This window comes from Ambystoma mexicanum, chromosome 12, assembly GCF_040938575.1.
Source record: "Ambystoma mexicanum isolate Mex_15411 chromosome 12, UKY_AmexF1_1, whole genome shotgun sequence".
Lineage (NCBI taxonomy): Eukaryota > Metazoa > Chordata > Amphibia > Caudata > Ambystomatidae > Ambystoma > Ambystoma mexicanum.
Genome location: NC_090936.1, coordinates 1,205,126,431 through 1,205,138,559, shown reverse-complemented (window position 1 = coordinate 1,205,138,559; position 12,129 = coordinate 1,205,126,431). Strand labels below are relative to the sequence as shown.

The window sequence follows — 12,129 nt, the reverse complement described above, 5'->3', positions numbered from 1 at the left end:
TTTTTCATTTGTACTTTGTAAAATCTTTGAATGTATCAATTGTATTCATGGTATTGTATGTGTGAAAAAATGATGTTTAGATATCAAAACCCACAATACATAAACAAATAAATAAAAGCAAGAGGAAATAAATGCAAAAGGTTACTGCAAGAAGTGCACGTAAGAGGAAGTAAATGCAAAAAGTGAATGTAAGAAGTTAATGCAACAATAATTAATTGCAAAAAGAAGCAAATGCAAGAAGTTAATTCAAGAACTACATGCAAAAAGAAGAAAATGCAAGAAGTAAATGCAAAAAGTAAATGCAAAAAGAAGTAAATGCAAGAAGAAGTTCATTCAAGAAGAACTACATGCAAAAAGAAGAAAATGCAAGAAGTAAATGCAAAAAGTAAATGCAAAAAGAAGTGCAAGAAGAAGTTCATTCAAGAAGAACTACATGCAAAAAGAAGTAAATGAAAGAAGTAAATGCAATAACCAAGTAAATGCAGACATAAATATATGCAAGAAGTTAATGTAAGAAGAAGAAAATGCAACAAGAAATAAATGCAAGAAGTTAATTCAAGAAGAATTAAATGCAAAAAGAAGTAAACAAAAGAAGTAAATGCAAGAAGAAGTTAATTCAATTAGAACTAAATGGAAAAAGTAAATGCAAGAAGTAAATGTAAGGAGTAAATGCAAAAAAAATGCAAGATTTTAATTCAAGAAGAACTAAATGCAAAAAGAAGAAAATGCAAGAAGTAAATGCAATAACCAAGTAAATGCAGACAGAATTATATGTAAGAAGTTAATGCAAGGAGAAGAACATGCAACAAGAAGTAAATGCAGGAAAAAGTAAATGCAAAAAGAAGTACATGCCAGAAGATGTAAATGGAAGAAGAATTAGGTGTGCAAAACACAGAGTGCTTTGGCTAGTGGAAATGTGCACTGCACTTCTCCTTAGTGGGGGATGAGGCAACACTGACTGAAGAATGGTGAGCATGTGTGATTTCCATTGTGCCAATGAAAGGAGGGTGTGGCTAGGCCTGCTTCCCAGGCGCTTCGCTTCAGGCCCCGAGCAGTTAAAGGTCGGGTCTCCCTCATTTGTGAGGTGCCCGAGGTCCAGGCTCCTCACAGATGTGTGAGCGATGTTGGTCCATACCTCTGTGGCACTCACATCCACGGAGGCGTGCAGCCTTCGCTTCCTTGTGCCGTGCCTCTGTCCGAGCACCCCTGGATAATGCCACAGCTCCCCCCCCCCCCCCCCGCTGCCATGGCACAGCCTGGGGGAAAATAAGCAGCTTGGCGCGCAAAGGCTGTAATTCCATCCTGCCTGACAACTCCCTGAGTTTACAAACTTCTCCAAGTTGATAGTTGTGGGCTGCGTAAAATGCTACTTCGTTGTCAGACAATTGTGGCTCATTTTTATATGTTAAGCGGTTGCAGTTTATAGGGGGACGGGTAATTTGTCCTCCTGTAATGCATTCCCTCTGTGTGCAGAGGCTCTGGTACCGAACTTGCACTCTTCTTCTTAGCCGCATTTCTGAGGTTTCCTTGGGATCATAGATCTTGTTTACTTAGATGCAGTTTCTCCCCTGCTTCTATCGGGCACTGTTAGGCAGAAACCTGTGCAGTTCCCTCTGGAACCACTGCAAAAGACTACAGGTGTTTGGCATTAAACCCACTTGGTAGCAGTCTGTACAACACAGATTCACTTGGTAGCTGTGGCTGAACAGACTTCCCACAAGAAGAGTTAGGCAGTATACAGAGTATTCACAATAGGTCAAGAGCACACAATAGAACAAGTAAACACTGACCAGGGCTTGGTGTAAAAGAGATATAATTATTTATTAAAAACCACATCTAGAAAAACACACATGCACTAATATTAAGCAATTCAAAAACACGGTCACTAAAAGATACACACTCCCTTAAAACAATAGTCTTAAGTAAAGCCCCACTTATTTTCAGACAGCGGTGAGCGCTTAACGTAGATGGCACTCTAATAGTTCATTTTAAAAAGGGAGAGAACAGCAGAGAACAAATTGAAACAGATCGCAACACTTTTACAAGAACATAGCAAGAGAGGAAGGCAAAGTAAAACCGTGAATTCAGAGTCAGTAGTCCGGATCTGCTTTAAGAGGATCGAAACGAAATGTGTCCAAGGTCACACGGTTGCAGTGCACAAAAAGTCTTGTAATGGTTCAAAAAGGAGTTGGACCAAAGAAAGGGACCAGTTAGAGGGTCAAGGCGGCCAGCCCAGTCCAGAAGGTTAAGGGGTTATTATTACCTTGTAGCAATCTTTAGAAAGGGAGGCCTGGCGGACACGGTACCTTAAAGTGGTGAGAACACTCCAGAGGGGGCAGTTGTTCCTGGCAGCGGATGCAAGTTGGTGCTTCATCCGGGGGAAGAGAGGATCTCGTCGTGGAGCAAGACAGGGGTCCGTGGCACTACCAGGGAAGAAACCAGCCGCAGAGTTTCTCAGGTACAAAGAGCGGTCCGTTGTTTCGCGGTTCAGTGGTGAGTGGCTATCCGGCCGCCGGGGTGCTTGGCACGGGCAGTTCGACCATAAACCGGTCTGGGGTGCGAAGAAAGAAGGTAAAACTGGTTGTGCCCACCAGTCAGGGGAAGAAGCCTCTCCAACCGGGAGATCTTCTCTGTCATCGGGAAGTGGTGAGTCGTTCCGCAGGGCTCCACCGGTGGTGTCGTCGTGGTAGGTCGGCTCAGCTTCTCCCTCATCGGATTCTCAGGTCATGTGGCGACTTCTGAAGTTCCAGTCCCCAAAGCCCTGCTTTTATGCAGCATACCCCCATTCACTCAGCCTAGCTGTCAATCAAACATGCTAAGTGGTGGGCCAATCACACAAAAGTGCGAGTTGAGTTACCAAGGTAACTCAGTCCAGGGTGCCTAAACCCCCTCCCACACCCCCTGTGGTACCCAGACAGAGTGTCACCACTTTTGGAGGCTTCTGTGGAGAAGCCCACCAAAAAAGTGGAACAAAGGGCTCGACTTGGGTTGGAGTCACAGAAGAGAACACAAACGCCATTTTAGAATGGCAAAAAATACCAACCGGAGAATTCATATTAAATAAATAAACCGGCGGTATGTTCGAGGCTAGGAGAATTAAATAATTAAAGTTGGTAGCCTCGAACAATGGGAAAATCTCATTGGAAAATATTCGTGGTCGAATATAACAAGTAGTTTCCACTGCCACCAGCCAAAACTCGATCAGGGGGGACGGAGACGTGCCCCCTCGACTAACAGACCCCAGGGCAATCGAATTGCCCCGACCAGTACGTCCACAATATAATGGTTTGTACTGGTTTCTGTTACTAATTTGGGACTAGTAAAGCCAATGGTGACTTTACATGCCCTGGGAGACAGTAGTCAGTCCCAGGGTAGGGAGTCTATGGTGTTACTGCACAGAGGGTGCTGTGTAACACACATAGTAAAAACACATGAGACCCTATGGAGTAAAGGACCCCATAGCTCATAAAACACATTAACAGTCAAAGGAACACCATAAATCATGTCCAAGAGTGGGAGAAAAAGAGTCTCACTCTTGGCAGGAGAAAAAAAACAAACTCCAGAAATCCAGCAAAGCTGCTGGGGGACTCACTCGGTTAGGAAATTCAGCCTAAAGAGAGAATTCTCCCTAACAGGCACACGTGCCTGCACGTGGCGGTTTATTGCACAGTCAGCAATGGCACTTGTTGCAGCCTCTTTCCCCTGGAACGCGTGTTTCCTCGACTGGCCATATTTTCCAGAAGGTATGTTACTCTGTGACACAGAAAGGTCCATAGCTGGGGCAACCCATTGCCGCGCCTCCCCCTTCCCCTTCTCCCACACCTTATCCCTATTCTGCCTGCCGCATTCATGCCCCCTCCCACCCGCAGTGATGCATTCATAGAAATAACAAACAAACGCAATTTTTAACTTGGAAATCATAATTGCCACAGCAGCTTTATTTGCATAAAGTCAAGGAGTTATCTTACAGGCGATCCGTCTATCCACCACACCACAGGTTCTTCTACGCCGAGTGGGGCTTCTTAGGTATACCTCCCCCCTGCCCCTCCCGCCGTCCGCATCCAGTGGACGCTTCCGGTTGAGCCCGGCCCTCACTACCAGTTTCTCTCTACCCATGGCCATTCGTTGCTTAACTATCCGGATGTCCAAATATCACAGTTTCTAACTCACAGACACAACCTTTCTGGTGCCCAAATATCACAGTTTCTAACTCACAGACACAACTTTTCCGGTGCCCAAATATCACAGTACACATTTCTACTCTGCTCTGTGCTCCCGTCCCCTTTTGGGCTAACTCACCTTTCTACTCTGCTCTGTGCTCCCGTCCCCTTTTGGGCTAACTCACCTTTCTACTCTGCTCTGTGCTCCCGTCCCCTTTTGGGCTAACTCTAATTCTGAGGGCGTTAGGTTCCCTTACCCTACCCCTTCTACCATCAGCTTCTGCCCAAAGTACTCACCATTTCGCTTTACTGTCCCAGAGGGCTGAGCTTCGCCTACGTTTCCTTCCTCCCGGTTCCTCCACCCTAGGCCCTCCTCAGTGATCTTACCCAAGGTCCAGAATCGCAGTGGCCAATGGGTGAAAGTGTTCTGCCCTCACAGTCCGACTCATGCATGTTACACACATGTATTCATGTGCCCTCGTGCAATACAGCTAAATCCCTAGTGCCGGATTTCAAGTTACAATACAAATGACGGATCACGCGCTAGCAAAATATCCCAGCGATTGAAGCCCATAACTCAAGAGAGTGTGTTCAGTTTGCAGGGCACAGGTTCGAGTCTCAGCCAAGCCTTCCATTCTTCTTAAGTAAATACAAGTTTTTTTGTTTGGTTTATTTATACAGCGCACCTGACCCACGGGTATTTGGGCACTATAAAATTGTCTCATGATTAGCCCCAAGTGGGGGGAACCTTGCATGAAGTACTATGGGAAAGGGCCATATGGCATTACCATGTGCTCAACAAAATCTGAAAGACAGATTACCGTGTGGTAATACTCATTAATTACCCCCCCTTACTGCCGGGACCAACATGGCCCTCCCTGCATGGGGGCATAAAGCTTCAGCTACCCCCATCACTTCCTGCTCACTCCAGAACACTGGCACCTGTTGTATGCAAGTGGGCTGGCGGGTTGGAATGTATGAAGCACAATATGGGGGGGGCTACTGCATTAATGCCAGATTAGCTAGGGGTAATCCTCATTATTGAGTAACTAAGTTAGAGGGAGAGGCTAACGTGGCTGCCCTTGAGATGTCTACCAACCCCAGCCTCCAGCAATGATACGCCATGCCCCCTCATTGATCTCACACGCATGATCATAGGGGTTGCAGAGACTTCCAGTTCATAGACTTTCCATCTGACCACCTGACCCCTCGACTCTGGGAAGAAACAGCTGGCTTAGAGCCTTTCCCGCGCCCACCAAACGTGAACAATAGTCTTGCACTCGTCCTACGCGGCAGGGACTCCTCCAAGTAAGTCAGCACTGGGGTTCTGACATCAACAGAGACAATCTCTGGTCCTAATCAGAAAGGTTGAGAGACCCTACGGAAGGAAGGACCACCTCCTCATCAATACAGAAGTAGGACTTGATTTTTGATAGGATGCGGCCACCAGAAGCAAAAGCCATTCTGACAATTGAGTTTAGTAAATCTCCCGAGCAATTTAGGAACAACAAAACGTAATGATGGACATACCACCCGAAAGTTTCCTCAATGCCGTGCTGGCGATCCCTTGGACCTTATCGACGGGGACTGAAACCCCATATGGAATCAGTCTAAAAGCAAATCCAAACTTCTTAGGGGACCAGAGTACAATGGATGGATATTGTGCCCCTCACATCAAGGCTGAAACAATGATAATGGCTGCTCACGTGATCTACTTGGGAAAGCTGCCAATTTTGGATAGGAGGCACTCTGATGGGGCACACCGGATATTAAAACAGGAGAGAGATTCTCTGGGAATATCAGTGTCTAAACCATTGCTATATACTGCAGGAGAGAGAAGCAGGGTATCCTTGGCCAAGGTGGTACCACTAGAATAGCAATGCACACAAAAGAGGTCGGAGGATTCAACTGTAGGACCAAAAAAGCCCCCTAACTTTAGGAACAACTAAATAATATAAACTAAAGAAATGGTCCACAGTGTGGTGTCACAAGGTCATGTGTCCAACCTCGCTAATTAGAAGCAGGAATAGAGATAGGAAAAATAAAAACAGTTCTCATATCTCTAATCATTTGTACTTCAGTATTAAGCACTGCAGAGTGGGGAGTGGATGCAGAAACAATGTGCATTTAACCAAGTATTCAATTATCAATTGTATTTAACCTTCAATGGTAAATATACAACATAAAAATGCCAACATGGCATGATTCATCGTTTAATACAAATCTTTGACCAAACTTTTTTTACATAAAAATATTTTTACATAAAAAAGGAACAAAAAAAAAAGGAGAACAAAAAAAAGGAAATAACAACGACCAACCCACAACGGTGACAAGTTAAGTATAACGGGAAAGAGAAGTGTACAGATAGTCCTAAGGAAACACAAAGTCAAGGATTACAACATGAACAACAATATCTAAATCTATTTGTTACTTCTAAGCCTAACCACAGTGATGGGGTTTAAAGAAAAATAACACGGCTGGATTAACTAATAAATTCCACACTACTTCACTCCCATTCAACCCAACAAGTTTCATTCCTCACTCATTCCATACATACACAGTCAGGGGAAATTCATCAGGGGTATATACTTAAAAACACAATGTTTCACAATTGATCGTATAGCGGGGCAGAGCTATAATCACCACCTCACAACCTGATTATTCTCCACAACGATTAAGCCAGCATCCGCATTAAAAATGACGTGGAGACTGACTTAAAAAGGCAATTAGAGCCAAACAATTTGCAATCGGTTCAAAGTAGACTATTGCTGAATCCCACACATAAACAGCTGTTTTCCTGTTGTGGTAAAATTCGAAATACCCTCCTATGAGGGACGGACACGTGACACCTGTGGAGAGACAAGGAGATAGAAAGACTAATCAATATAGTCCCTCACTCATCAGACTGTTATATTACAATGTCTGTGGAGCTATTCAATGCTCCAAACTCGTCTACTTATAGGGCTGTTCAAACAAAAGCCGGACTCCTTATGATTGAAAATAACAAGACTTCAAATGAAAGAAATACACTTTAGAAAGCCCAACTTCCCATAGAGCAACACATCATATGTTAAGTGTTTAGATTGCCCTAAATAGTGCATAGAGGAAACGGGAGAAGGGAGAGGGAGAGAGAAGCAGAAGTCGCTAGGCGAGCAACTTTTACCAAATTAAGTAAAGCTAGATCTTCAAAGCTCTTACCTTGCGGTAGCTTACACAGTAATTCGACACAACAAGGTTTGTGTTGAGTGTCTTAACAAATTCAAATGCCCACTGTCAGATTTCTGAAAGTGTTCCACTATAATGCACTTCTAGATATCTGTGAAAAAGTGTGAAGGCAGAAAAGATGGAGGACGCTGTTAACAATGTCTCAATATCTATTTCAACTCAGGGAGGTTATAAAGGCAAAAAGTCACACAACATTACCTTGAGTTGATTGCGTTATGCATTGCACCGATAAACTGCTGCACTTAACGTGATTACTGCCATAGTTCACCACCCAATCGAGTATGTCTACACGGGCAAGAAAATATATATGTAGGCAGAATCTAGTTTATTATCAATTATATTACATATTTCTTAGACAGCAGCAATGTAACTCACGGAACAACCCTGTGTTAGTTTAGAAAACTGAGCCATCACCCACATCCTGACTTAAAATAAGCAATCCGTTTAAAGCTCAAAAAGAGTCCAACAAACCGGCCACTCATTCTGAATTTCTACAGCCTTTCGACACCAGAAATGAAGGCTCTTTCTCGCCATGGGCAGCTTCCAGTAAAACCGTAGGCAGAGCCATTCTCACAGGCAAAAGAAGCCTTATTGGGTGGATTAGCACATTTCAGTGACCCGCAGCTTCTAAGCCAACTTTAGCCATTAAAAGTGGCATGATTTACAGGCAATCCCCAATTTAATCTGACTATGACATCTGCATACATACACACAACGTGACTAGTGAAAATGACAAACTCAGAGCAAACGCAGCTCCAGTCCCTACCGTTATAAAGTTGACGCACCGCCGACAAAGCCCGTAGATTTCTGGCGTGTCGTAGAGTGAAATGCAGCCCAGTTTGGTATATGTCTCGTCTTACTGCCAACTTCCGAAAAGCGACAGGTCAATACTGCCCTCTTTCGTTTAGATAGGCCAGTCAACAAATGGCCTGCGTGCCTCCCTTAATTAGATGCAGCTGTTGCGACCACCGTTCCCAAATGGCATCTACATTCCAAGGTGTATTGGGACATGTAGTCCTAATTTCTCACTGGATGTTAACCTGTACGAAGAACAACTACAAACGGATGGGAGCAGAAATCATCCTGTAATGGATAATGTATGGAAGTTAACAACAAGTCTATCATTGGTTTAAATGGGTATTAACCCATACAAGGCATGAGCTGGAGCAGAAGGATAAGGGAGCTGTTCTGCACCAAATGGCGTATAGAAGCTAACGTAATACAGAAACTGCGCATTCATACCTACACAGGCAGCCAGCCATAATGAAAGAGCCCGCGCACTGGAGAAAACAGGCACAGCCCCCCGAAAAAATCGTGATTTCTATGGTAATGCAATGTTGTTACTCTTAATCAAGGACATATATTGTTGTCTGTGAGTTCTCAGGCAGAAAATACAGAATTACATCGTCAAATTTATCCCAAAAAGGGTGAATGATTTAAACACCACACCGAATGGCATATAGATGCCCCCCCACTTCGTCCTTCCTCATTGAGGGGTGAGGGCAGGAGCCCCCACAGCCCAGCCCAGCAGAGGATCCAGGCTCCGAGCGAGCGAGCTACACGGAACAGGGCCTGCCTGACCCTGTCCCCATACGGCGCCTGACTCGCCCATGCCGGGCGCTGCGCGGCGCGAAACCGAGGCTTAACCTCGATTTCATCATCTGGATTCGCCGGCCACTCCGAAGGCCATACAAAGGCCTGTTCCTGCGCCTGTTCGGAGCACTGTAGGCCTGGGCCACAAATGCTGCCCCTTAGTTCTGGCAAGTAAAGGCTCCGGAACACTCGCCACCCCGTCTGCAGAACTATCCTGGGACTCTGTTAAATGTTTTTTTGGTCCAAAGAGCCGTCACTGATGTGCCAATGTTCTCAAGCCTCCTTACACCCACCTGGCCATGTGAGTAAACTAGTCTTAAGTGTTACAGCGTCCCACGGGGACCTTGAATCTAGACGTTCTAGCCTTAGTTTGCAGCCTACCTGGCCTGGTTGCTAAGACACACAATTTATCACTCAATCTTCTACTCTGTTTCCGTTTGCTGCCTCGCTCTACACTCGCCCGCTTACTCCGGTGGCAAGTGTTGGTCTACCTATAGAACCCAATACCCGCTTGGCTCAGGAATACTATCTGACCTCACTGTCTGTGTTGTGCCTTATGGTCAATAACAGACCACACTCAGACTGTGTTGTGCCTTATGGTAAATAACAGACCACACTTAGACTGTGTTGTGCCTTATGGTAAATAACAGACCACACTCAGACTGTGTTGTGCCTTATGGTAAATAACAGACCACACTTAGACTGTGTTGTGCCTTATGGTAAATAACAGACCACATTTAGACTGTGTTACGCCTTATGGTCAATAACAAACCACACTTAGACTGTGTTGTGCCTTATGGTCAATAACAGACCACACTTAGACTGTGTTGTGCCTTATGGTCAATAACAGACCACATTTAGACTGTGTTGTGCCTTATGGTCAATAACAGACCACACTTAGACTGTGTTGTGCCTTATGGTCAATAACAGACCACATTTAGACTGTGTTGTGCCTTATGGTCAATAACAGACCACACTTAGACTGTGTTGTGTCTATGGTCACTGCCTTAGTCACGGTAGCTGCCCAACCATTATGACATTCGTACTCAGAACTAGTCCTCCGCACACACTGCTTACAACTGCACACCTCTCTCAAACCATTCTGTGATGCAATGTAGATATACACAAACCACTAGAACTGTGTCGTACCCTATGGTCGCTAACAGACCCTCTGATATATGCATTCTAGTCAATGCCAGGAATTGTCTCATCTAGGTGCCCTGTTGTATGCTCCAACCTTACAACTAGTTGTATCCAATCTAGATAATATAGTGCACAGGCTGTACCGGACTGATTCTACCCGATTCCACCCAGCCACCATCTATCTTAGTCTGACCTGCTCCCCTCCAGCGCCACTACACTCCACCGCTATCCACATATCATGATCTTCTGGCTCGCCCTAACAATGTTCCCTTTCTGCTTAATACAGGACAATGTACCTTGTAGCAACAATAGCTACATAGCCCATCAGGACGGCCTGGCTAAACTAGGGTGCCCCAGACACCACCCCATCCCCTGCCCCACTCCGTTCCTACCCTCCACACCCCCTTTCCCCGCCACATACCACCACCCCCACACCTCCACATCCATCGTCATCCATGGCCTACCCACCAACAGCCACCACAGTCCCACTGCTAAGTCTAACCAAACCAAATTGACCACCAAACCTCCCACCCGCTTTAAGCCGCCCGGGCCCACCCCCCTCTCCCTTATTCCCAACATCATAACCCGCAACGAAAGGTTAGGCTCCAGGCTCCCCACCACAAATTCTAAACCTAACTCCAGACCTTACTCCGAAACTAATACAAAGCACACTGCACCAAGCAAACCCACTCCTCCCCCTCTAAAAGGCGCCCTTCTCAACGTCAGATCCCTGGCTGCCCACCCCACAGAAATTGCAGACATCATCCTTACCAATGACCTTGACTTCTTAGCCCTAACAGAAACTTGGCTTCATGAGGCGTCCAGACCCTATTTATCGCTAGCCATCCCAGACAAATACACTATCTTCAGAGCAGACAGACCTAACGCCAGAGGTGGAGGCGTAGCAATCATTTCCAAATCCGCCCTAGGCCTTAGACCAACCGACACAGTTACACTCACTTCCTGCGAGTTACTCACAACCAAACTACAAACCTCCCCCACAGCCACGATAACCATCCACCTCATATATAGACCCCCAGGTCCACCTGGGACCTTCGAAGAAGACATCACATCCCTCATCTCCAAAATTTCCAAACCAACAGCACAAATCATGATCCTTGGAGACTTCAACCTCGGCTATCAAGACCCAAACGATGCACCCGCTGCATCCCTAGCCAATGCCCTAACCGATCACGGTCTCACTCAACTCATTGTACTCCCGACCCACCAAAAAGGCAGAACCCCTGAATGGGTAGCAACCCATAATTGCAACACAACCTGCAAAGATCCCCAACCTCTGCCATGGTCCGATCACCACATGATCCCCTTCGAGGTTAACACCAATCAGATACTGCCCAATAAGCACCCCATGGCACCAGCATACCCCACCAGGAATAAACACAACATCACTGCTGAAGCCCTACTACCACTGGTCTTACCTACCCTCAATGCCCTCCCAGCTAACGCTGACTTAAACCTGCTAATTGACACCTTCAATGATTCCATGGCCAAAGCAATGGACACCGTTGCCCCCTTGAAAATACGCAAAGCTAAACCCAAAGCTCATCTGAACTCGTGGTACCCCCCTGAGCTCAAACTACTTAGAAAAAAGAAAGCTAAGGCTCACCACACCTGGAAGACTAACCCCACTGCAGAAAACAAATCCAACCTCACTAACTTATCCTCACTTTACAAAAGCGAGATAATCCGGACCAAAAAAGATAATTACAACACCAGGATCACTCAGGCAGGTTCCTCCACTAAAGAACTTTTCAAAATTCTGAAGGAACTAGAAAACCCCATTTCGCCCCCGGAAACCTGCCTGAAAGACAAATCCTGGTGCACCAACATCCAGAACGCCCTCAACAATAAAATTTTAGGACTCCAAACTAAAATCGAAAACAAACGGCAACAACTCAACAACAATGTCACCAAGCTTAACCTACCTACACCTAACTACACTACTAGCGCAGGCTTCTCGTTCAAAAAAGTCACCATACCGGAAGTT

General features: G+C 45.6%; 1 long non-coding RNA gene across 1 annotated transcript; it reads right to left on the bottom strand.

Annotated features, from left to right (window-relative positions):
- Positions 1-6,360: 6,360 nt before the first annotated feature.
- Positions 6,361-8,315, bottom strand: LOC138514381 (uncharacterized). The gene is made up of 4 exons (XR_011281921.1): positions 8,152-8,315; positions 7,584-7,670; positions 7,359-7,476; positions 6,361-7,009 (listed from the first exon to the last, which is right to left on the bottom strand). It is a non-coding gene; the product is annotated as an uncharacterized lncRNA (long non-coding RNA).
- Between the last annotated feature and the right edge of the window lie 3,814 nt (positions 8,316-12,129).